The sequence below is a fragment of the Dendrobates tinctorius genome, unplaced genomic scaffold, assembly GCF_039654945.1.
Source record: "Dendrobates tinctorius isolate UK_male_01 unplaced genomic scaffold, ASM3965494v1 ptg000056l, whole genome shotgun sequence".
Classification (NCBI taxonomy): Eukaryota; Metazoa; Chordata; class Amphibia; order Anura; family Dendrobatidae; genus Dendrobates; species Dendrobates tinctorius.
The window spans coordinates 4,166,432-4,193,170 of NW_027361724.1; the positions used below are offsets into that span (position 1 = coordinate 4,166,432).

Here is a 26,739-nt window from a genome sequence, read left to right on the forward strand (position 1 = left end):
AGAAAAAAAATCATTATACATTTAAAGGGATTATCCACAGATTATATTAGAAAAAAACATTTTGATAATGAGGGTGATAAATGAATGGAACAGGCTGGTGAGTTCTCCTTCAACGGAAGTTTTCAAACAGAGGCTGGACAGACATCTGTCTGAGCAGGGGATTGGACATGATGACCCTGGAGGTCACTTCCAACTCTAACATTCTATGATTCTATGATTAGACGATAAGTTATAGATCAGTGGGTGTCCAAATGTTGGGACTACACCGATCGCCAAAACGGGGCATATTTATGGTAGAATAGGGTGGTATTGCTCATGCTTGACCACCATTAGTTTAACTATCTATGGGACTGCTGAGCCCTATGCTCAGCTTTTTCCAGCAGCACCATAGGGAATAGATGGACTGGCATTCGAGGATACACACTGTCGCTCCATTCTAACAGGGATAAAAGTGCCCCATTCTTTTGGTGCAACTAATCTAAGTTCCCTGTCCCCAGTATTATACTCACCAGCCACCATCTTCATCTTTTATCAGCGCCACTCTGGTCGGTCTTCTTCAAGTTGTGACCTGTCAGATTGCTACAATATTTGCTGAGCAAGCCGGAATTCACAGCTCAGTGTAAGTCTATGAGAGCCAGAACAACGCTCTGATAGACTTACAGTGAGAGCTTGGACCGTTACCTCTGACTACTGGTCAATCAGATATTGCGGTCAAAAGATAGCGGAGCAGGACAGGAGTGGCGGCAGGAAGAGCTGGTGACGGAACCTGGTAAGTATAATACTAGAGTCAGTGTGCTTAGCATCACTCCAGTGCTTAAACATAAACCCTAAAATCCCCCTTCCAGATTTTTGTGAGAACATGTCCCACTAAATGAAAAAAAAATGAGAAGAGTTGGTTACAACAACCAATATGGTGACCATTGCTGCACACACCTTCTGAAGCAGTTTATTTTATTTTTTTTTGTTTTACTCATTTATATAGCGCCACTAATACCACAGCGCTTGACAGACATTATCGACACTGTCCCCGATGAGGCTCACAATCTAAATTCCCTATCAGTATGTCTTTGGAATGTGGGAGAAAAACAGAGTACCCAGAGGAAACCCAAGCAAACACGAGGAGAACATACAAACTCCTTGCAGATATTGTCCTGTATTATGCATAGCTAGGCAGACTGGTCAATTGGAACTGGATGAACATCATTGAAGGTGGTATAATGTCAGCCATATTGTTTGTCATCCAACTTTACTACAATGTTTAGTTATTGAGGTAGACCAATACATCGGCAAATATTTGATCGGCCAGTCATGTAGCCAAAACACTGTGCACACTGTAACACATGCAGACCTTGTGGAGAACTTCAGGGTTCAGAGCCTACACCACAATGGCAGAGAAGGGCTCAGATTAAGACATGGCAGTTGCAGCTGGACAGGAGAGTAATGTGAGGATCTCAGACATTGACAATTTTTAAATGCTTTCGAAATTAGAGATGTCCAGTTAGACTGATCCAATTGGTTCACACTAAGAGAAAGGTGATCGCTAAATAGAATCATGATCTGACCAAAGCTTTACTTTTCAGGATATGAAAAATTTTGACATACATGGTAAGGGTTACTATTTGACATGCACTGCATGTACGTACGTTAATGATTTTGGCTGGAGTATCGTTGTTGATCTTTGTCCATAAACCATAAAACCGTAGAGGAACCATCTTAAAATGTCTGTCAATAGCAAAGTCTCAATGTGGCTCTATAAACATGAGTTTAGCTGACTCCAGGAATCTGCCCATTGATATGATCCTTACTCTAAGCAAATACCTATATGAGCGAGAGAAGAGGGTGATTCCCAGAGTTAGGGTACATCCAACAAAACTACACTAAGGGGGGAGCTGGAGTGAAGTTGGGCAAAATTTTATGACTTTTTAATAAGTTACAATTGATAAATCAAGTGAATGGAATTGATGGGCTCCCCCCATAAAGTGGAAAAAAAAATCAACAGGCAAGCATGTATTAAATAGACTTAAAAATAAGAGCCCTTAGAATAATGAATTGGGTGCAAACAAAAAGAGGCACAAAACTAGACAAAAAACAGGTGCAAAGGCTATGAAGAACTGAGGCCTTAGTGTATATGAAGAAGGCAATTTATATTCTTGTGTTCTCACCAATTGTAATTTATTCCTCATTTTTACTAACTTCTGAAAAGCTTCAAGTGACCATGTCTCCTCTGCTGGTGCAACGTGCAGTCCATTCTACATGTGATGTTTCCAATCTCATTAAATACATTTTCAGTCAGGCAACTAATGTAAAGCGGTGTAGTGGGAGGGTATGGAGTAATACAATGGGTGGGGGGCAAAAACCATGGTGGGGCAAAACCATGCTGGGAGAACATCCACTAATGAACATGGGCATTCTAGTTCAGAACTCAATTTAAAACTTTTGACTCCTCAAAATGAGAAGCTAGTGATGAGCATCAGAAATAAAGTAAAAACTATACAAAACTTAGGGAATGTTAATTATCCCCTAAGAAATCTTTGCTTTATACTTCCAGAAAACTATATCCAAGTTTAGGAACTTAAAGGGGTTATCCGATGCAGATAAGTTATCAGCTATTTGCAGGATAGATGATCAGTTTTAGTTGGTAGCAGTCCAACTACTGTGACCCGCACTGATCGGCAGAATGGGGCACTTTCATCTTCATTAGAATGGATAGAATGGAGCAGTAGTGAACTAGACAGACACCCCATTAATTCCCTATAGGACTGCCAAGTGCTGTGCTTGGCTTTTTCCAATAGCCCCACAGAGAATTAATGTAGCAGTCTTTGGGCATGTGCACCGCCACACCATTTTAGGGGGAATAAAAGTGCCCTATTCTGCTGATCCCATTTGTTGAATGTTGGACCCCCACCAGATCTAAAAGTGATCACCTAATCTATAGATACCTCTATGTCCTCCGCTGGTCTCCTGGATCAACATCTGACGGAGCGGTCACACGACCACTGCAGCCGATCATTAGGCCGCTGAGTGGCTGTAGTGTTTACATTTTATCTGTATGGAAGAATTCTTCCTCTTGGATGAAAAGTGAATGTGGAAGAAAAAAATCAATCAAAGTCACCCATAAAAATGCTGCAGAGTGATAAACTTGAATTCAACCAATGTTTGTAAGACTGAAGTAAACATTTTCCCAGTTTACTAAGAAAAGTGAAAATTCCCACCAAGGTAAATCTCACCCATAGCGGATTTCATTTCATTAATCACAATACAAGGCACTTAGATGGACTCATTTGAAGTTTTGTGGTTCCTATTTTACAAAATCAATTATCTGAACTTTTACAAAGCAAAGGCAATTTGTCATTCGCACTTTTATATCACCTGGCTCGGGGTATTCCATTGGTGATAATTTGCAAGTCTAATAATAGCAAGAAAAGGGCACAGAATGAAGTATGGAGATGTTAATTGCAAGTGGTCGCTTAAAACTAATGATTTACAATCACTAGTAGTGTAATTAAAAAGAAACGGTTTCAGCCAAGCCGGATTTGATGGGAATTGACTTTACAAAATGTTTCGATGTTCCTCTATAGTCAAATCTTAGCTTTCTATAAACCAAAAAAGCCTGACAGTAATAAGATTTGGTATTTATGAAATTTATTATGCCGTGCACTTACTGTATAAATTTTTTAAACTCTCTATATATCTTATACTTAGCTTCCTTTCTTAGTATTCATATATTTTTAGCTGTGCACTGAACATGACATATTTATTAGGTCCAACATGTGGCTTACCAGCTTATCCTGTGCTCTACGCTGAGCACTTACTTTGGGGTTTCCATCTAAATGTCCAAGTGACGTGATTCAGGTGAAACCCTTGAGGGATCAGGCAGCAGAGTTACACTGGACTCTGTCTGGCCTCTGTTCAATGTTGTCCTTTTGAGAAGTGTGCAAAACTGTGGCGGACTGTGCTTTTATGCATGTCTAAAATGATGGACACTGCTGGATCATAAGCCTGACTGCATCCTCAGTGCTTCCATCTGCCTCATTAGCGGGAATCTTCCGCTCAGGGTTTTGTCTGAATCACATATGTCAGAGATTTACATGGAAACCCCAGTGTAAACGCTCAACGCAGAGTGCAGGATAAATGTGCACTGAGCCTGAATTTTTATGCCGCTCCTTATGTGGTACAAGCGATTAGCTGACTTTAGATGACTATTCTCAGTGTGTTTCCAGCGATACCAGATTTATATAGGATTTTTATGTTTAGCTGCGGCCACACACTAAAAGACACTTTTTATTGCAAAAATACCTTTTCCATCCCCATATTTAGACAGTTATAATTTTTCCATATTTAATTTGACAGAGTCATGTGACAGCTTAATTTTTGAAGGATGAGTTTCCGTTTTTATTGGTACCATTTTCGGGCACATGACATTTTTTGATTGCTTTTCTTTCAGATTTTTGGGAGGCAGAATGAACAAAACTAGCAATTAAGGAATTGCTTTTTTTATGCCATTCCGCATGTGGCAAAATTGATAAGGCAGCTTTATTATTTGGGACAGGACGCTTACAGTGATACCACATTTATATCTTTTTTATGTTTTGGCACTTTTACATAATAAAAACTATTTTATTGAAAAAATAATTATCTTTGCATCTCTTTATTCTGAGAGCTATAACTTTTAAATTTTTGCACTGATGGAGCTGTATGGCAGCTTGTTTTTTTTGCAGGGCAAAATATCGTTTTCAGCAATACAATTTTTATTTACATTTGTCTTTTTGATAGCATTTTATTCCACTTTTTGTTTGGCAATATGATGAAAAAGCATAGTTTTTGCCTCATTTTTTTCTTTTTTTAACAGTGTTCATTGAAAGGGGATAACTAGTGGGTCTGAGTTTTATAGGTCGGATTGTTCCGGATGCAGCGATACCAAATATGTGTACTTTATATATTTATTAATATATTTATTGGATTGTTTTTTTTTTTTTGTTCTTTATCTTGTGATTTTTTTTTTTTTAAATATTTTTGCAATTTAATAATTTTTTTTTACCCTGTTCCAGAATGGAACATCAACTCTCCCTGCTCTGATAGATGATCTAAAACTGTGCAATGCTTTTGCATTGCAGGGCATTAGAACAGTGCATCGCAGGCAGGGAGGAGGCGTGTCAGCACTTGCTCTGAGCAGGAGCTTACAGGCCACCATCCATGGATGAACCCGTGGCAATGCTTTGGCCCAGGATCACCATGGAGACCATAGGCACAACACGTTGTGCTGTCGGGAGCAGAGAGGCAGCTCCCTCCCTGTGCGATGCCCATTGATTTTGCTGTCACTATTGACAGCTGCATCAGAGGGGTAAAACGCCACAATCGGTGCTAGCACCGACTACTGGAGTTGTTTCTGGATGTCAGTTCTCATATAGAGCTGACACCTGCATTTTACAGTGCCAGCGCTCGGAGTGATCCAACGCCACCGCAAGGAAGCAGATGTACATTCGGTTTGCGGAAATGCAGCTTTGGCAGCGCAGTACATATACATCAGGAAGGGGTTAAACATGGTAATATAGTTCCAAATGTTAGATAGGAGCCTGAGACCAATGTCTCAAATATCACACAGTAATAAAGAAGTTATGCAAATTGTGACTTTTATGTATGTTAACGATAGTTGCAACATAAATGGATTTGTTCTAAACCTTTTTAAAGCCCGGTATGACCAGCCTAGAACTTTCATGTAGTAAATGCAATCATAAATATCTCGTACTTCTCACCAAAAGATTGTTGCTAAAAAATAATCTAATAAATGTTGTAAAACATAGATACGTTTAGCTCAAGCCTTTGTAACAATGAAATGTTGCAATTTACCCATAAAACTCGGTGCAAATGCAATGATCAATGTCCCCCATTATATTGTGATATTTTTAACATCATATTCACACCAGCAGCCTGGTGTCTGTTAATAACCGAGCAGTGATGGCTATGACAGGTCAACTTTTAAGACCATATCGTGAAACTCCTGCTACAAAACAAAAACTCCATTGCACGGCCACTAGATACAATTTTCTATGCAAAATTGAATAAAATGCATATTATGTAGGAATGGAGCATTGTTTTACATCACAGCTGTATTGGGCATATCTTTGTGTAACACATTGATGATCTGCATCCTCGTCCTGATTTGCATAAGATGCCACTGGCATTCAGCATGGATCTCCCAACGCGAGTGGAAACAAGAACATCTGACAAAATAAATGTTTCCGGGACTCATGCCAAATGGTATACATAGGTGATTTCCATATAATATGGGTAGAACATTAATTACGGTTTACACACAGAATTAATCATGTGAGCATAATGAAGAAATTAGCGGTAATATCAATAAGTGAATGGCTACAGCTTTAAGCTAAACTAACTTGGCACAGTCGCTTATTAATACATACATTAGATCAAGTTCTCAGAGTATAATAGGGCAGCAAAGTAATTACTGTTGTGGAAACAGAAATGTAGAAAGAAACGTTTTGCGTGATATATATATATTTATTTGGGGACATTTGTCTCACTCTTATTATAGAAATAACTTTCCCGTTTCGTTGACCTTAACGTCTATGGTACTGTTTAGCTGTCAGGTCCAATAATTATCTCAGGACAACAGTTACCTTTTAAGGGTTCGTGCAGACAACTGATTAGTGATGGGCGGATCATTGGATGTTCGGGTCCGTCAGGTTTGGCTGAACTTTAGAAAAAAAAAGTTTGGTTCGGGTACCAGAACGGTACCTGGACCCCATACAAATAAATGGGGTTGCTTGAACATCCGTTTGGATGACAGCGCCAGAAACACTGGTTCTGATCGGCAGTAACCTTACAAGTTAACACCAGTCACAGTGCTGCTGTTCCCATGCTGTCACACAGATAACAGCGTGTGAGTAAGCACCTGTGACTGGCAGTTAAAAGGTTACCGCGGTAAGGTGTCGGCTGGTGAGTACAACTCTCATCAGCCTACGCCTGGTCTCGATGATAGCAGTGAGACCAGGCGATGCTGATGAGAGTGTTCACTAGCTGGCTCCTGTACATTTAGCTAATAAATAAATAAAAGAAAAAATGGGGTCCTCCCTATATTTTTTAATAACCAGCACAGGAAAAACTGACAGCTGCGGCTGCAGCCCTCAGATTTATCGTGGATGCACCTTTAATGGGGCAGTTGTGAGCTGCTATTTTTAGGCGGGGCAGGGCCAATATCCATTGCCCCTTCCCAGTCTGAGAGTACCAGCCCCCAGGTGACTGCTTTAGATCAGCTGGTTATCAGAAATGTGAGGGACCCCACACCATTTTTTAAAATTAATAATTTAAATAATTTAAAAGAAAACGGTGTGGTGGTGACCCCTCCATTGTTGCTAACTAGCCAAGAAGCTAACAGCTGAGGGCTGCAGTACAAAATCTCCAACAGGACCCTAAAACTATCACAGGTCATTAATAGTAATAGTATTTTAATATGGGCTAAAGGGACCTTTTGTGCCTCCTAGGCTCCAGGGCCTGGATGAAATTGCAACCCATGCATATATTATAGTTACGCTTCTTGTGTGCCATAAATATCTAATCGATACCGGCTCCATTTTTATGGCTTTCACCCATCAACAAGGTAGAGGTATCCTTCTCATTGGTTTGCAGTCCAGAAAGGAAGAAGAATTCATGCATTTGGCTCTCTCCATTATAGTAAATGCCAGAGATTGAATCAGTCGAGTGTCCCCCTTCAACCATAAGGGCCTCAGGGATCGCAGTTTGTGTACCCCGGCTCTATCGGGTCCTGTAAACTGCAAAAGGAAAGTACTTCGGTCTAGTGTACACTGGAATATTAAATAATAATTTATTTTCTCCCAAATTCATGTGGAACCTTTGTATAAAATCAGAGGAACGGTATTGCACAATACAACCAAGTCCATAATTTATGAAGTTCTATTTTAACAAACTTCATAAAACTTTATCTTTACTTTTTGTTTACTTATTTATTGGCAAATTCGATCTTCAAGGTCTCATCGACTTGTTGAAGAAAGTAAGAAAACCCCAGAGTTGCCAACTTGACTTTTCATTTTTTTCTTGACAGCTTATTAAAAAATTACGGACAAGCAATATTTTTTACGGACAAATTGGAAAACTGTAATAAATCTTTATGAATATATAAGTGATCCATGTCTACAGCCCATAATTCTGATACGAAGACATCAGTTGCATTTACTGTAAGCTGGAAAATAATCATAATTACAGTAAAGATAATCTGAATAAGTTTCTGCAGCTTGAAAAGAAAATCACAAATCCCTTAATTTTTTTTTTAAAGACAGGTAAAAAAAAGTGCCCTATTTTTGCAGACTGTCCTGATGCAATACTGAAAATTGATTCTATTCATTAAACTGTAAACAAAATAAACTACAATAACACAACACGAAAAAAAAATAGTCAGAGGTGACCAAAAATGAAAGAAAGCCTATTTTCCCCAGACATAAAGCCTTCTACCTTCAAAAGGAATTCATTTCTGCCCGTTCATCTGGAACAAAGAAGAGCTGTATAATGCAACAAGTATATATGATCCGGGCGCAGACGCCATCTATATATCCAGTAATAACGCTGTGGTCTTGATACCGTCTACGCTTTTAAGGCGTAGGATACTTTAAGGGTTCTTGAACAGCTATTCTCCTCTCTGAATTGGTTTACACTATAGCCAGTGAACCTGTGCGAGTATCACATTTGTCAAGCCCATCTGGCAGCCTCTGACATTTAAAATGAGCATGGCTCATTTGTACCAAATTGCAAGCAGCCCCTGAACAGCCTCACTTCATACAAAAATGACTAATATGGTGGCGCAAAGTATGTCTCCTGTGCCCTATGTCTAGCCATGTAAACAAGCAATTTTTGAAGCCTTCGCCGGCATGAAGCCCTACCAACATTTTCTGCAAAGCGTTCTCTGCTTACTTTAAATGAAATAATCTGATTATAATGACATGATTTAATGGCGATTTGTGTTTGTCTTTATGTGTTTATTACAATCTGAACGTAGAGAAGTCAGTACTAGTTATGAGTGAATATGCTGGGATAAGGTGTTATCCGCCCATGCTCTGGTGCTAACCGAATGTCTTCTGCGTGCTTGAAAAATATGTTCGAGTCCCTGCGGCTGCATGTCTCGCAGCTGTTCGACAGTCGCATCTCTGTTTGTTAGCCAATGCCTGCATGTGTTGCGGCTGTCGAACAGCTGCGAGACATGCGGCTGCGGGGACTCAAACATATTTTTCGAGCACGCTGAAGTCACTCTGTTAGCACCAGAACATGCTCGGATAACGCCTTATCCCAGCACGTTCGCTCATCACTAATTAACAGAGTATGTTATAATGGACATGGGGATTGCTATGTTATTTCCAGTTTTGGTTACAGGAAATATATTTAAAAAAAAAAACGCCCCTTTTGAAGAAGGAACGCTGAAACGCGCATCAGGGTATACGTGGTGGGTCCCGACACAGCATCACAGGTACTCTAACATGTCTTGCATATAATGGTGGCTAATTTTTCCAATAAGGAAAAAGTCTGCATTATTTAGTTTCTGCTCTTATTGAGATACAAGTCCAACTTTTGTTTGCACAGCGGCGGTCAGGCGCCATGATGTATTTTTTATGATGCATTACATGTATTGATTTACTGATCAAGCTGCTCTCAAATAATTATAAATTTGTGCAACTTTATTAGGAGTAGGAGCATTCATGGATACATGAGTTTTATGTTCCACCTAGCATTTTACATATAATTAATTTTGTGACCTGGCTGTTTGTGTTCACTCCCACCCGGTTTTGATAGATCTATGAGCACCTATATTATGTAATCTTTGAATGTTGATTAATAAATTATATTTAAAAATAAAAAAAACTTTAAACATTCCTGGTATCCATGTAGGGTATGGTGGTTTTGATGTATGTGCGGAATGTGACCCGTGTATGAGGTCAAGGACTATAATGTTTAAATATTGGAAATATATTATGTGGGAGAATCATATTCCCAGATTTGGACTTTAAAATGTATTTATGGACTCAAAATGCAATGCTCTATTCACACCTACATTTGGAAATGCCTTTTTATCTTGTGATATAGAAAAAGACACATATCAGCATCAAAGAAATAATTATCATAACTGTAAAGAATACCTGACACCAATCTGTAGATATCCTTTTTATGTCATTAGGTCTACCCTCCTAAGCCATCTATAGTGGCATGTAAAAGTTTGAACACCTTTGGTCAACATTACGGTTATGAACAGTTAAGTTGAAGATGATAAATGATCTATAAAAGGTCTAAAGTTAAATATGGCACATTTCCTTTGTATTTTAGGCCAATATATAAGGAAAATGGGCCTATGCAAAAGTTTGGCCGCCCTGTATGGTTAGTACCTAATAACACCCCCTTTTGCAAGTGTCACAGATTGTAAACACTTTTTGTAGCCAGCCAAGCATTTTTCAATTCTTGTTTGAGGGATTTTCATTCATTCTTCCTTGGAAAATTCATCCAGTTCTGTGAGATTCCTGGGTTGTCTTGCATCCTCTGCTATCTTGAGGTCTAGCCATAGATTTTCAATTATGTTCAGATCAGGGGACTGTGAGGGCCATTTTAAAACCTTCATTGTGCGTCTTTTGAGGTCGTCTATTGTGGATATCGATGTGTGTTTTGGATCATTATCCGTTTGTAGAAGCCATCCTCTTTTCAACTTTCAGCTTTTTTACAGATGGTGTTATGTTTGCATCATGAGTTTGTTGAAATTTCATTTAATCCATTCTTCCCTCTACCCATGAAATGTTCCCCGTACCATTGGCTGCAACACAACTCCAAAGTATGATTGATCCACCCCCATGATTAATGGTTGACTTAATGTTCTTTTCCTGAAATTCTGTTGCCCTTTTTTTCCTCCACACATACCTTTGATCATTGTGGCCAAAGAGTTCTATTTTAACCTCATCAGTCTACAGAGCTTGCTTCCAAAATGCATCATGCTTAGATGTTCTTTTGCATACTTCTGAAGCTGAATTTTCTGGTTCGGAGGGCAGGAGAGGTTTTCTTCTGATGACTCTTCCATGAAGGCCATATTTGTGCAGTTGTCTCTGAACAGTAGAGCAAAGTACCACTACTACAGAGTCTGCTAAATCATTATAAGGTCTTTTGCAATCAGGCAGAGGTTCTAATTAGCCTCTCTAGCAATCCTACGAGCAGCTCTCACTGAAAGTTTGCTTGGTCTTCCAGACCTTATCTTGACCTCCACTGTCACTGTTAACTGCCATTTCTTAATTAGATTTTGAACTGAGGAAAGGGCAACTTGAAAATGCTTTGTTATCTTCTTATGGCCTTCTCCTGCTTTGTGGGCCTCCACCATTTTTATTTTCCAAATCTCCCTGAGAATCTACCTTCAGAGCTAATTTTAAATGAAAGGGGGAGTTACCAGTGTGAGATATATAATGACTGACAGTTTGCTATCCTGATCTACATGTCTCACATATGGAGCAAGATTCTCGGGGAGATCTGTGGTCAACCCATTAATCTTCACAGCTCATTTACATATTAAGAAAAATGTGGATTTCTCTGAAATAAAACATAGGATCACAGATAGCAAGGTATCATATTCAGCTTCCTATGATTTACATGCCCAGACAGACACCTTAGGAGGGTTGATTCTACTGACAGATTCACTTTAAGAAAACAATGAGAACTGCAAATTGATGATTTTAGCTATTACAACCATTTAAATAAATGCTAGCAACTGTATGTCCCTAATGGCCTTCTGAAGGGCCCAATTTTCAAGCAAGTCAGGGCTGAACTTCTGGGTTGAGTATCCCGGCATGCATAGTGGATCCCATAACCCTCCATGTCCCTCTTGTAGTGAAATATTATATCACTCCTAAAATATGTAGGTTGAAGCTTCACTTTTAGTTCACTATAAAAAAAAATCCCAGTCCTAATTATATATCTGTGATACACACTGATATTTGCCACTAATTCAGGTTTTCTAGGTACTTTCACAAAGTTTTGCAAGGAACTCGGCAAGGTTTTTCCAAACATCTTGGAGAACTGACCGCCATTACCAACCTCCCTGAGAAGTTCCTTCAAAAACTGTGTGCAAGTGTACGGTACTTGTTGTAATTCACAGTGGGCGAACACACGCTATGTAGCAGTAGATACGGTGACGTATACACTGTCGGTATTATTCAGATATCAAATGATAGGCATATTGATACTGTGATATTGTACCTATCATATAAGATGGTTCATGTGAAGAAAAAAGAAATGTAAAGGCCCCCTATACACATTACACTAATGTTGGCTTTCAATATGGGCGCCGGTTGACTGATGGTCGAAAGAGATGTTGACTGCAAGTGTCCGATTTCAGACTGCGCTTTGTTCTCCCGGTGATAAGTCGCCAGCCAACATGTCAGTCGGTGGCTTTCTCACAGAGAACTCTGCTGAGCGAGCACTCCTGTTTACAGGAGAGTCGGCTCAGATGGCTGTCACCATCTAATGTGAATGGCTGGCTTCAGAGGTGTATGCATGATGTTGTCCCTGAGGTACCAGACATTTTTATAAAGTTGTCTAATTAGCAAAATTATTTAATAGATGTGGGGGTTTACATCTCCAATATCACAAGAGTAAATTCGGAAAGGTTTGACCCAACAACTCTAGTTTGCAGGTACTTCTCTTGAGCTGCAGTTCTTTTTCTTGACTGCATTACTTTTGTCTACACTGTCAGGTACATATTACAGTCACAAGGAATCTTTCTCTACCCTTTTGTTTTGGCCAACTGCTCCACAACATATACGGTAATGCAGCTGGAAGAGAGGACAGTCGAAGGGAGAATAACAGCCAGTTATATTACGGGACTACTTGTTTTAATGTCATCCTTTCCCCAGGCCATATCGCTATTTATTTTGCATTATTACTTAACATGAAGCTTTTGACTAACCTTGACTATATCAATTCTATATTTTATATTTTCAAATATTTTAATATATCTTATCTTTTGTTTTGTGTTGTCTTTTTTTTTATAGTTTATATTCCTTTACTAACTATTGTCACATGGTATCATTAACATGTCTGTTATCTCTACTGTTGGACTCTTATTTGGCCTCTATTGTCTCATTCTGACGTCTGGCAAATCGGTCCAACAGTTTTATGTATTTCTATGAGGCTGTCCGCTCTGGTTAAGAGAGCCAAAGCCAGTCTGCACATTGCGGTCCGATCTCAGCCCGAAATGCATGGACTGCGTGCACCTTAAAGAGGTGTCACGCCGTTCTGTCTGTATCTGCTTGTCGGCGTGACAATGCATGTGTTTGCTTTAACCCCTTACTCCTTTCCACCTAATTGAGCTGGGACACTGCTGGCTGTTACCTGTATGGAGCCTGCTCAGTTCCCTGCTCTGCTGCGTAGCTGCACATGTGTTGTTATGTCTTTGCTCTGCTGCTTGACCATCCACATGTGCGGTCCCTGGTTGCCGCTGTGGAAGCTCTCCGCGGGTTGTGAGGTCATTTGCAGCTGGTGCATGACTTTCCACGTGTCTAGGCTTGCAGACGGTGCCAGGTGCTCTAGGCTGCAGTTCCTGCACTGTTTGTGTTGCAATTGTTTCTGTGTGTGCTTAGGGAGTGCGCAGCCACACCTCCACTGCTTTTATCAGGGTTAGTGTGTGTGTACTTGAAATGCTGTCCCCAGCCAATTGCTGAGGGGCAGCTCCTTTATAAACGTACCCTGCCCTATGGGCGGGGTTAGAGCTACTCACAGCTCACAAAGCTCCTGAACCTTGCCATGTGTGTCTCGTGTCTGTGTTCCTGGACCTCGTCTGTCTCTGTTTTGGTTCCAAAGTCCCTGCCTTGATTCCTGCTTTGTCCTGTTCCCTCGCCCTGCCCCAGAGGCGGTATATCCGGGCCTGAATCCCTGATCCTGTACCTGTCCTGTACCTGACCCCATCTAAATTCGCCCTGGCCTGGAGGCGGTGTATCCAGGCTTGAATCCTTGATCCTGTACCTATCCCGTACCGGACTATGTCTGAACTGTCTGCTGTATTATGTTCCTGGAATCCCTCTGTGTTTGGAGCCCTGCACCCAGTGACTCTGAGACTCTTGTAACCGGTGTTCCTACTGAGCATCTACTATGCTGTGCTCTGACTACCATGCGGTGCTAGCTCCATGTAGGCCCAACAATCCTGCGGTGTTAACACCATCACGCTTGAGTTCCATCCTAGGTCCAATGCCCGGAGCCTGTCGACCGCAGTCTGGAACCTGATGACCGCTGCCTGAAGCCTGGAGCTGGATGACTGCAGTGGTCCTGTAGGTCGTGTTGGATGTCCGGAACTAAACGACTCCCGTCTGATGTCTGCCGGTGACTCTGATGTCCTGTAGGTGATCCTGATGTCCTGATGACCTTGTGTACCCTGATGTCCTGATGACCTCGTGTACCCTGATGTCCTGATAACCTCGTGTGTCCTGATCTCCCGATGACCTCGTGTCCTGATCTCCTGATGACCTCGTGTGTCCTGATGACCTCGTGTGTCCTGATGTCCTGATGACCTTGTGTGTCCTGATGTCCTGATGACCTCGTGTGTCCTGACGTCCTGCCTGTGTCCCGATGTCCCGCTTATGTGTGCCTCGGTGATCCAATGGTGCCTTGCGGGTACCCTTCTGGGAGGTGTGGAATCGGGAGCCTGGTTGAGCCCAGTTTTGTCTATGTACTGTGACTTTACTTTAGTAAACTTTATGTTTTTGATACCTGAAGTTGTGCGGTGTTATCTAGTCCTACGTGTCTTCTTTGTGCACATGCTCAGCTGCCACAGAATCCCGGTTGCTGCCCTTCCCTAGTTCGGGTAGGCCCGGGTCCCCCTCTGTGGTATAGAGGGTCCATCGGCGTGGAGGCGCCTGCTGGGCCGCGTCTGCGGCTGCAGTCGTGACAAGAGGGTTGTCCACTACTAGGACAACCCGTTCTTAAACTAAATATTCGGACCCGATAAAATTCTAAAGCCTATACTCACCTACAGGGCAAGCTCTGTCCCCGAAGTTGTGATGCGGTGGAATGACACGTGATCCCCGGTGCCCAATCAGCTCTGGCGTCACTGTCTCCACCTTCAGACAAACTGAACATGAAGAGGAAGTCAGAGATCAGCTGCAGTCTGGACTTCCTCTTCATGCTCAGTTTGTCCGGAGGTGGAGACAGTGACGCCAGAGCTGATTGGGCACCGGTGTCACATGTCACAACACTGCATCACAGCCTCAGGGACAGTGAGTGCCAAAACCATATGAATGGCGCCAGCACAGGAGGTGAATATAGGCTTTATTATTTTATCTGGGCCCGAACATTTAGTTGAAGTAGTGGACCACCCCCTTTAAGGCTCAGTTCTCACAATGAGTTTTTGGCAAGTTTTTGATGCTGCATAATTTTGCTGAGTAAAAAAACAGTGTCTTCCAGTTCCAGCAGAGTGAATGCCATTTATATAAATCTCATACCCACTCTGCTCTCTTATTACGTAGTGTTAAATGACCTGCTTGTCTTTCTAAGGCCGGGGCCACACGAGCATATAACAGGGCAGAGTGTTATGGGATAAAACATCGCATAGCTCTCGGCCCAGTGTTATACTATGAGGCAGCTCACATGTGCGATTATTTTCTCATGCTGCTTTGGAATGAGAGAACAATCTCAGCATGCTGGTGTAGGAGGAGAGGCCTCCGCCGAGTACCCGGGCCGGAACCGAGGGGACCGTCTTCTAGGTTCCTTGGGTATCTCTTTCCAGGGAGCAGAGCTAGGGGATGGACCACTGAGACTGACAGGGCAGTTGGGGGAGGAGTCCAGATAAGAGGGGCAGAGAGGGCCAGACTGAGTGAGTCAGCAGAACGAGGGAGAAAGGGAGAAAGAGGTCGAGACTTGGTGAGGACCAGAGAGCGAGAGCCACAAGCAGCTTCCAGAGAGGAGGACAGCGACAGGAGGGAGACTCTTGGTGGACCGCAGGGAGACAGCACCGAGCTTACCGACAAAAGAAGACTGCTGCCTCACTCCAGCTCTCGGCCGCGGCCTACTCGCAGCCATCCGCGGCCGACGCCACCTCACTCCAGCTCGCGGCTGCGGCCTCCTCGCTGCTGCCCGCAGCCACTGCCGCTTCACTCCTGACCACGGTGACTTCTTCTTTGCCGCCCGCAGCTACCACCGCCCCGCTCCAGTCCGTGGTAGGGGCTGGGCCTACGCCCGCCGCGGATCCTCCAGTGCGGCCGCAGGCTGCGCCTGTAGCCTATCAACTGCCACTTATCACCGCCGCTGCCAGCCCCTGTCAGGGAGTTGCGACCTCCACTCTCCCACTCCCAGGCGGTATACTGCTGCCTCCGCTGGGGGACATCCCGCCAAAGAACTCTCCGAGGGCCTGTTGTGCCCCTGCTTCTCCTGGGCGTCGAAACGCCCGAAGACTACGCCAGATCCTCAGCGGCTGGGCCCAGTGGCTGCGACGCCGACACACCATTGAACAGGATGCCGAGGGACGTCAGGACGGATAAGTGACACATAGTAACTAAGGACCCGTAGTCGGCCATTCCGCGGCCCTATAGTGACCGGTCTTTGCCGGAGTAGTCGTGTTCTCCCAATACTTGTTTATGTGTATTTGCTCCCTGCGAGGACAACTACTGTTAGGGTACCGTTACACCTAGCGATGCACCAGCGATCCCGACTAGCGATATGACGCGGTCAGGATCGCTGGTGCATCGCTAGGTGGTCGCTAGTGAGCTGCCACTCAGGCAGATCTCACTAGCGACATCGCTGGGGACGGGGATCGCTACTTACATGTCAGATGAGGCGATCCTGCGTCCTCCCGCCCGGCTCCACGCGTCGCTCGTCGTCACAGCAGGAAGCGCCGCAGGAAGTAACCGACGAGAAATGATCCAGGAGCTTCTCGCGCGATCAGCGATAACCAGCGGGGGAGCCGGTCGGAGGTAAGTATCACATGCAGCGATATCGCTAGTAATATCGCTGCAACGTCACAAAATCGGTGACTTTGCAGCGATATTGCTAGCGATATCGCAGTGTGTAACGGGGGCTTTATTCTGTTGGTTGCTTAAAATAGCCCTAACGGCATTTATCTATAAAAGTCACTGTTTCAAGTTTTATCTGTCTCGAGTTTCGTCATTGCATCCTGCGTACCTGCTATTACCACACTGGGATTGGCAGCGAGACTGGGGTCACTCACACCCATACAAGTCTATGGGTGTGAATGAAACAAAGCACTGCACTCAGATGTCATCCCAGTGCAGTCCAATATACACTGAGACAGGTCATGGAGGAGATGGAAAAGTTACTTTCTCTGTCTCCTCCACTCCTGTGCTGCGATTCTTGCATGCAAGTAGATCAAAGCACAGAGCACTAACACTTGGCGCATGCTCACAGCAGAGTTTTAGCCGAGTGTCATTAGCATATCACATCCGACCCCATATGCTCATCTGATTCCAGCCAAACTCTACAACTTGTCAAATTTTTTTTTGCAGTAAATATTAGTTTTATATTCAGTTTCCCAGTAGAATTTAATGAGATGAGGGAAATCCGCAGACAAAAAAAAGTATGCATTTTTATAGCATTTCCACAGCAAAAGTTCACAAATAAACACATATAATCTGCACATGACTATATCAATAAAGTTTTATAAAAGTTAAAGGGGTATTCCCATCTCCAAGATCCTATCCCAATATGTAGTAGGTGTAATAATAATAATATTGGCAAATACCTCAAATTAGAAATGTAGTATAGTTTTTCTGATTTGCTATGTCTCTTTCCTCATGTGCAGGCATTGCAGGACCTTAGGTATCCATGGTTATGACCATTAGCAACTGGCTAGCTAACTGTCACTATATCAGTGGTCATAACCATGGATACCTAAGGTCCTGCAATGTCTGTACATGAGGAAAGAGACATAACGAATCAGAAGAACTATACTACATTTCCAATTGGAGAGATTTGCTAATGTTATTATTATTACACCTACCAGGGGCAGACATACTGCATGTGCAGCCGATGTAGCTGCACCGGGGCCCAGAGGTAGAGAGGGCCCCCGCAGGGAGCTAAAACTGAGGGCAATCTGGCCTGTTTAACAGGGCCCGAGGCTCCGGGGGGGTCTCTGGCCAGACTGCCAGATTGTGCGACGGGCAAGGAGCGATGCCTGCAGCTCTGCCATTTTCCCCTGTAGGCAGTGGAGCTGCAGGATCCGTCCTGCCTCCTGCCCGTGCTTCCTGTCTGAAACAACAGCGCGGCTGGATGGCATCAGCATGCAGCGCAAGGATGTTTCAGAGAGAAAGCTGCCAGCAATGAAGATGCTGCGGGGACATCCTGCGGCTGCGGGGAACGTGCGCAGAGGTGAGTGGTGTGTCTGTGTGTGTCTGCCAACCTGCGGGGGAACATGCAGAAGTATGTGTGTGTGTGTATGTAGATGGTGGAGAGGGCAATGATGGAGGTGGTGGGAGAGAAAGCAATGATGGTAGTGGTGGAAAGGGCAATGATGGGGGGTAGTGGGGGAGAAGGCAATGATGGTTGTGGTGGAAAGGACAATAATGGTGGTGGTGGAAAGGGCAATGATGATCATGATGGGGAGGAGGCAATGATGGAGGTGGTGGAAAGGGCAATGATGGGAGTGGTGGGAGAGAAAGCAATGATGGGGGTGGTGGGAAAGAAGGCAATGATGTGGATGGTGGGGGAGAAGGCAATGATGGTTGTGGTGAAAAGAACAATGATGGATGTGATGGAATGGACAATGATGGGGTGGTGGGGGAGAAAGCAATGATAGAGGTGGGGGAGAAAGCAATGATGGGCGTGGTGGGGGAGCAGGCAATGATGTAGGTGGTGGAAAGGGCAATGATGTGGGTGGTGGGGGAGAAGGCAATGATGGAGGTGGTGGGTGAGAAGGCAATGATGGAGGTAGTGATGAATACAATGATGCGGGTGTAGGAAGAGAACAATGATGGAAGTGGTGCAGAGGGCAATGATGGAGGTGGTAGAGAGGACATTGATGGCGGTGAAAGAGGAGGGCAATGATTGGGGTGGTGGAGAGGGCAATGAATGGGGTGGTGTAGAGGGCAATGATAGGGGTGGTGGAGAAGCCATTGATGGAGAGGGCAATGATGGGATGTGGGGGATTGGGATGGGAAGAAGGGGGACTTATAATGGACTTACGAACAGGAGGAGGTGGAGGAAGACGTTAGATATGGATGTAAAATGAATTGGGTGGTGAAGGAGGGCACCAAGCCCCTGATAGCATCCTCCCCTTCCAACAATTTGTCCTCCCCCTTCTAACAATGCGGGAACGTAAAATTTATTGCGGATTGGGAGATGAGGCGATAAGTTGCCTAGGACCCTTTATAATGAACTGAAAGGTGGGAGAAGACGCTGTCAGGGACTTGTAATGAATTGGGAGGTGGCGGAGGATGCTCAGTTCCTGATAGTGTCTTCTCCCACCCCCAAGTTGATTATGATGCTATCAAAATCTTATAATGAATGATGGGGATGCAGGACAGGGACTTAGGCTATGTGCACACGTTAAGGACTTGCAGGAGAAAATTCTGCTGCATATCCTAAAGTGTTGGCAGGAAGAAAGTTACGTAAAATACATTTTTTCCACATTTTCACATGTTTTTGTTACATATTTTCCCCATGTTTTTGTTACATATTTTCCCCATGTTTTTGTTACATATTTTCCCCATTAGTACCGGTGAAATACGCTGCAAGAATTGACATTATGCAGATTTTAATCTGCTACAAATCTGCAAGGAATAAATAAGCAGCGTGTGCATGAGACTTCAGGGATCTCATTCACTTTTCCTGTACTGTAAAACCTTGCATATTTTCTGTGTGCACATAGCCTTACAGGTAATTGGGGACAGTCACAGACTGAATAATTTATATTATTGGGAGTCAGAGATTATAGGTAATGGGGGGCGCAGTGCTGCTTATCACATTATATTTTTAATGGTGCGTGGCTAATAATACAATAATGGTGGGGTACATATCTGTATTTGGGGGGAGACATATGTATGCATACAATGTATGTGACCTTGTTATTTTTAGGGCTCTGAAGATCATCGTGACAAGACGAGTCGTGGCTGGAAGATGTTGACATGAAGGTCTGACCAGATGGAGAAGAAACAGGAGAAAGCGTCTGTAATCAGACGAGACGTCAGCGGTAAGTGCCGGGATGTAGATATTATTCTGTGTCTGTACAGTGTGACATGGAGTGATAATGAAAATCACAGATCTGAGAATGAGATCCATGAGGGTCAGAGAATGTTCTGTTCTGATTTTGAGGATCAGAATAGGACATGCTCAGTGCATCTGTAAAAGCACAGTCCCTTAGTATATAGTGTACTCACTTATTATGTATAGCACAGTCCCTTAGTATATAGTGTACTAAAGTGTACGCTGCAGTTTTTCCATGGCCAAAATGTAGCATGTGAACAAGCCTTAAGTGCTTTAAAGTGAATGCTCCATTTATGTTCAGCGCTTCCTTTTTTTGAACGTTTTGTGTAATTTTTTCTTTATCACTATCTTTATTAATTTTTTTTTTTAAATGTTGCCATTTTCACTCTGGCCACAAAGCCAAATATCACAAAGTAGGCCAATCAGCTAATCACATTAAATCAGCTGATTATATTCTTATTATTGAAAAAAGAAAAATACAAAACGAGTATTTTGGAGTCAGGTTGAACTTTTCAGGGTTTTTTTATGTACTATCGGGGGAGAGGTAGCTGGGCGCAATTGTCTGTTCGATCCATAAGGACTGTGGGATATTTTTAATGTATTTTTCCGATAACCGCTCACAACGTGATCTGGTGACTTTCAATAATTCATTTGGAAGCCATTTCATCACAAACAGAACTTGTGACTTTGTTAGATCATCTAGGCCCGCAGAAGCGCGTCACCAGACTAATATCATGCTGCGTACTAATTATACCATTCCAGTCATCCTCTTCCCCCTAGCGATGAAATTTATATTCCTCCTTAAACAGTTAACAAGACTTGGAATGGATTTTAGTGATGGCATTTTTCCTGAACCACAGGCTTGTAAACACAATGGGGAGCCATTAGGATTCATGTAGCTGGGAATCTTGCCCTTAACATTCACACATAAATGGGCTGCTGGCTGCCTGTGCTCATGCCCATCTGTCTAATGGGCATCGTGCCTGATCACAAAGTGCGCTCCTGTCTCACTGAGACACAGAGAAAAACTCAACCATAATGTATCCGAAGGCAGCCGAAAAAATATTTGCTACGGCACCAAGGAGTGCGGATGTGGGAACACGCGAGAATGTGATAGCACAGACACCAAATTACTTGTCTGCCTATGTATGCTTAAAGTGGGACTCTGCAGATATTCTTATTATACTTCACATGGCAGAGTACCTATATCTGTACACACTTCAAGGGAATGGGCACTTCTGATTAAATTCGTTGGTCATAGGCCTTGTGCTGCCCATTGATCCGTGACTCAGCAGTCCCAAGCCAGGACAACCCCTTTAACATTCAACCCTGATTCCCAAAAAGTTTGGACACTGGATAAAATGTAAAGAAAATAAGAATGCCATAATTTGGAAAGCTTTTATAGAGCTCACTCACACAAGTGGATAACTCAGATGAGTGATATGTTTTATCGGATAGCACTCAGACTAATGTTATACTGTGAGGCAGTGCTGATCTGCATTACTGTAGTTCCACAAATTGGATCACGCGCACCTATTCAAAATCAGACGTTGTCTGCATGGAAGCATATGTCATTCTAAAAAATGTATATATTGCTCAGTATTGATAGATGGATAGGGCCTTTCATGCGTAAGCTGCACATGCCATAGGCACTAATTCAAGCTCATACCATCAGAGATGCAGGAACTGTGTGATAAGAAGCTGGATGGTCCCTCTCCTCTAGAGGCCACAACATCACTGGTTTCTAGAAAGAATTTGAAATTTTGATGCATTTGACCACAGACCAGGTTTTCATTTTGTCCATTTTAAATCAGCTTAGGCCCAGAAAAGACAACAGCACTTCTCACTTGTGTTGATATATGGCTTCCTCTTTGGATTATAAAGATTTAACTTGTATTTGTAGATTGCATGGAGAACTGTGTTCACAGACAATAATTTCTGGAAGTATTCCTGAGCCCATGCAGTAATTTGCATGATGAATCACATTTGCTTTTAATGCAGTGCCCCTTAAAGGTTCATATATCTCAGGCATCTAATACTGATCTTCATCCTTGTCACTTGTGCACATGGATTTCTCAAAAATCTGTGAATCTTTTGATGACGATATGTACAGTAGATGGTGGGACATTCAATGTCTTTGCAATGTTACGTTGAGGAACATCTTTCTGAATTTGTTCCAAAATGTTTGAATGCAGTTTTTCCCAGATTAGAGAACCTCTGACCATCTTTGCTGCGGAGAGAGTCTGCCTCTCTAACATGCTCTTATATAGTCATGTGACAATTGAAACTTGAGCCTCCAGTTGTTTTTCTGCTGTACCAATTACTGTTACAGCCATTTGCTAACCCTGTCCCAACTTTCCTGAGATGTGTTACTGCCATCAATTTCTAAATGAGTCCATTTTATTCCATTAAAATAAAAAAAATGTCCAACATTCAACTTATGATCTGTGACCTATGTTCTGAAGTGAATGAAATATGGCGATAACAGATTTCCAACTCCTTGCATTCTTGTTTCCTTTACAGGTCTCGTAGATTGTATGCTTCTCATTCCTCTTGTTATGTGTTGAATTATGTGTTACTCTATATTGTCTTATCTTTTTTGTACATATTCCCTCTGAATTGTAAAGTGCTATGGAATATGTTGGCGCTATAGAAATAAAAATTATTATTAGGCTATGTGCACACGTATGCAGAAAATTTCTGCATAAAAACCGGACTCCTTCCCAGAAAACGCGCGTTTTTGCCGCGATTTTTGCGCATTTTTGCCGCGACACATAGAAAATAGCTAGAAATGCGGAATTTTCTGCGAAATTAATGAGCATGCTGCGCTTTTTACCGCAAAGCATTTTTTTCGCGGAAAAAAACGCATCAATATGCACAAAAAGTGCAAAATGCATTAAAATGAATGGGAAGTTTCTTTTAGGCTATGTGCCCACGTAGCGTTTTTTAAACACTCAGGAAATGGGTTTTCCTTCCCAGAAAATGTGCGTTTTTTCCCACGCATTTTTTTCCGCGATTCTTGCGCGTTTTTTGGACTATAGGAAATAGCCAAAAACGTGGACCTAAGAGGAAATTAATGAACATGCTGCGCTTTTTACCACTAAGCGTTTCCTTAGCGGTAAAAAACGCATCCATTGGCACAAAAAGGCCAAAATGCATTTAAATGAATGGGATGCTTCTTTTAAGCGTTTTTGATGCGGTTTGACCCCGAAAAACACATAAAAAACACTTAAAAAAACGCTACGTGGGCACACAGCCTTAAGTGTTTTTTGAGCGGATTTTTTGGTAAATCCGCAGGAAAAACGCGAAAAAAACGCTGTGTTTGAACACAGCCTTACTCTTTTACTCAGCATCCAATGAAAATAGTGATTTTTAATGGAATCTATACAATAAGAATATCTACAGAGCACTAAGATAAATGTATAGACATGAATATCATTTTCTTAGAATTTAATTCCAAATATGGATCCCCGGCTAATTCTATGAGCTCTTTCTGTCAGACTGTGGTTGCGTCCACTGGAATTCTCTTTGGATTACTTAGAAAGGCTTTACATTCAGGATCCTCATCTGCTTCATGTATTTACCGCATCGGGACTCCTGGGATGCATCAAATCTATTTAAACTTTTCATGATTGATACCAAATGAGTTGAATTAAGTCATCGTGACATGCGATATTAATGGCAGTCAGGAGAGGAATTTAAGGGGATATTTTAAGAAGAAAAAAGTCAAATAAACATGCTATTTTAAGAGAAATTGCACTGGAAAAAAACAAACTTTGAGATCAGGTAAAAAGTGAAATTGCTTAAAACTTAAATTATACACACATACAGTACATATACACACACAAATATACACACATACAGTACATATACACACACGAATATACATGTATACATACACAAATACACACACACACAGACACACATACACTATACATACACACACTTGGTAGAGCATTCACACACAGCGATCTCGCTAGTGAGATCGCTGCTGAGTCACAAGTTTTGTGACGCAACAGCGATCTCACCAGCGAGATTGCTGTGTGTGACACTTACTAGCGACCGCCCCCCCCTGACAGGTATCGCTGATCGTGCTCGAATGGCCTGGACTTTCTCGAATGTAGAAATTGAGTGTCTCTGGAGAGACCTGAAAATGGCTGTCCACCAACGTTCACCATCCAACCTTACGGAACTGGAGACGATCTGCAAGGAAGAATGGCAACGGATCCCCAAATCCAGGTGTGAAAAACTTGTTGCATCATTCCCAAGAAGACTCATGGCTGTACTAGCTCAAAAGGTGCTTCTACTCAATACTGAGCAAAGAGTCTGAATACTTATGACTAGAGATGAGCGACTTTGCCTTCTTTTGGGTCGAGTCGGGTATCATGAAACCCGACTTTCTCAAAAGTCGGGTCGAACGAAATCGGCCGATTATCGTGAAAAGTCGAAGGCCGACTGAAACACGAAACCCAATGCAAGTCAATGGGGAACCAAGGTCGGCAGGGAGTGGAGGACAGGAAACACACCTACAGTGCCCATTTTAATGCCAAAAACATCAATTCTTATTACTGTACTTAAGCTTGTCAACCTTAATTTACTTTATAATAATAGTTAGGCATTGAAAACTGGGCATTATTTGGCTAAAGTTGTGGAGGGGTAGGGTTGGCTCCAGATTTTCGTGGGCCCAGGGCCAAAGAGTGTCAATGGGCTCCTTTAACACATGCCACAATTCATGATCCTCTGATACGGCAGAGAAATAGCGGTATAGTTCAATGAAAAATACTTCACTTCTTACATCTCATGACTGATATCCATTTTAAATTCTCCAATAGCTCCAAAAATGGACAGTATATTACTCCATACAGTATTATGGCCACCGCATAGTGCGCTATACAGAGTAATGAGGCCCATATATTTCTCCATACAGAATCAATGGTCCCATATAATGTTTGAAACAGTATATGATGAGCTCCACATAATGCTACAGTATATATTGGTCCCCATGGATGAAGCTCCACTGTGTTATGGGCCCAAATAATGCTCCATATATAATGGGCCCCATTTCTAAAGCTCCATGGGCCCTGTATAATGGGCCCTGTAAATGCTGATCCAGTGTCTGATGTCCACCTCTGGAATGCTCCAGTGTATGGTGGGCCTCATATATCATTCTCCAGAGTATAGTGCTCCCCAAAAATAGCTGTCCCAACATTGAAAACAATTAAATAAGTCTCCTCGCTAGGGAATCCCTGTACTAGTCTGGACTCTTCGTCGTCCCCATCTTCCATGTCACTGCCCTTGGACTGTTTAGGCAGAGGGTGTACAGACGTGATGTCATCGTGCTCTCTGACCAGAATGTCACTGTCAGGAAACGTGGAAGACGTCACGGCGGTGGAGCAGGGAGAGGTAAGTATTTCAACTTTGCAAGTGCTGTGATCCTGAGCAAGCAGGGAGGGCCCACTAGTTGGCGACGGCATTGGCACAGGGCCCCTCATAGTACGCCGGTGTGTCTGATGGCGGGTGTGCACCCCCACCGTCAGAGACACTTGATTCTACTATGAGGGACCTTGTGCCAGTGCCTTTGCCAAAGAGTGTGCCCACCCACCTGTCCAGGGCAATGGCACTCGCACGGGTGCATGCGCCAGGTGGTGACCCCGGCCCTGTGGGGAGAGGCAGCCCAGTTAGGGAGGTGGAAAAATTGGCATATGTTGATGTTTGACATTCAGCAGCTGCAAATGGAGTAATTGGAGAAATCCGCGGAAGAGGAGGGCAAAAGCAAGCCATTTTTCTGGCAACCTACGCGTCAGCAGGGGAGGGTGGGACAAAATCCTTTGAAACCCATGCATGATTCATTTTAATGAAGGTTAGATCATCAACATTTTGGGTCAACAGACGGGTCCTTTTTTCTGTCAGGATTGAACCAGCAGCACTAAAGACTCGTTCAGATAACACACAAGCAGCAGGGCAAGCGAGCTCCTGTAAGGCATATTGTGCCAATTCAGGCCAGGTGTCAAGTTTACTGGCCCAATAGTCAAAGGGGAATGACCGGTGAGGGAGAACATCGATATGGGAGAAGTAGTTTGTTACCATAGTTGACAACTGCTGTCTCTTGTCACTTTCGATCGATGCAGTATTACCAGTCGTGTGAGTGGTACTGGAAAAATCAGTCCACAACATGGTCATGAAACCCCTGTGTCCAACGCCACTTCGGCTGTGTGCACCACGAACACCTCTTCCATGTTGTCCCCTACGGCTCGTTGGAAAAACATCACCGTCGCTGTGTGCTGGGAATGCCTCAAACAAACGGTTTACCAGAGTTGCTTGTTTGTTAGCCATTATTAGCTCTAGGTTTTCCTGTGGCATGATGTTTTGGAATTTGCCTTTATAGCGTGGATACAGGATGCTGGCCAACCAGTAGTCGTCATCATTCATCATTTTGGCAATGCAGGGGTCCCTTTTTAGGATCTGCAAGGCATAATCAGACATGTGGGCCAATGTTCCAGTTGTCAATAATGCTCTGCGATTGCTGGGTGGAGGAGCACTTTC

At 43.0% G+C, this 26,739-nt stretch overlaps 1 protein-coding gene across 1 annotated transcript in view; it reads right to left on the reverse strand.

The window, feature by feature from the left end:
- PDE11A (phosphodiesterase 11A) overlaps positions 1-26,739 on the reverse strand; it is an 825,102-nt gene that overhangs the window by 71,126 nt on the left and 727,237 nt on the right. The window lies entirely within an intron of this gene.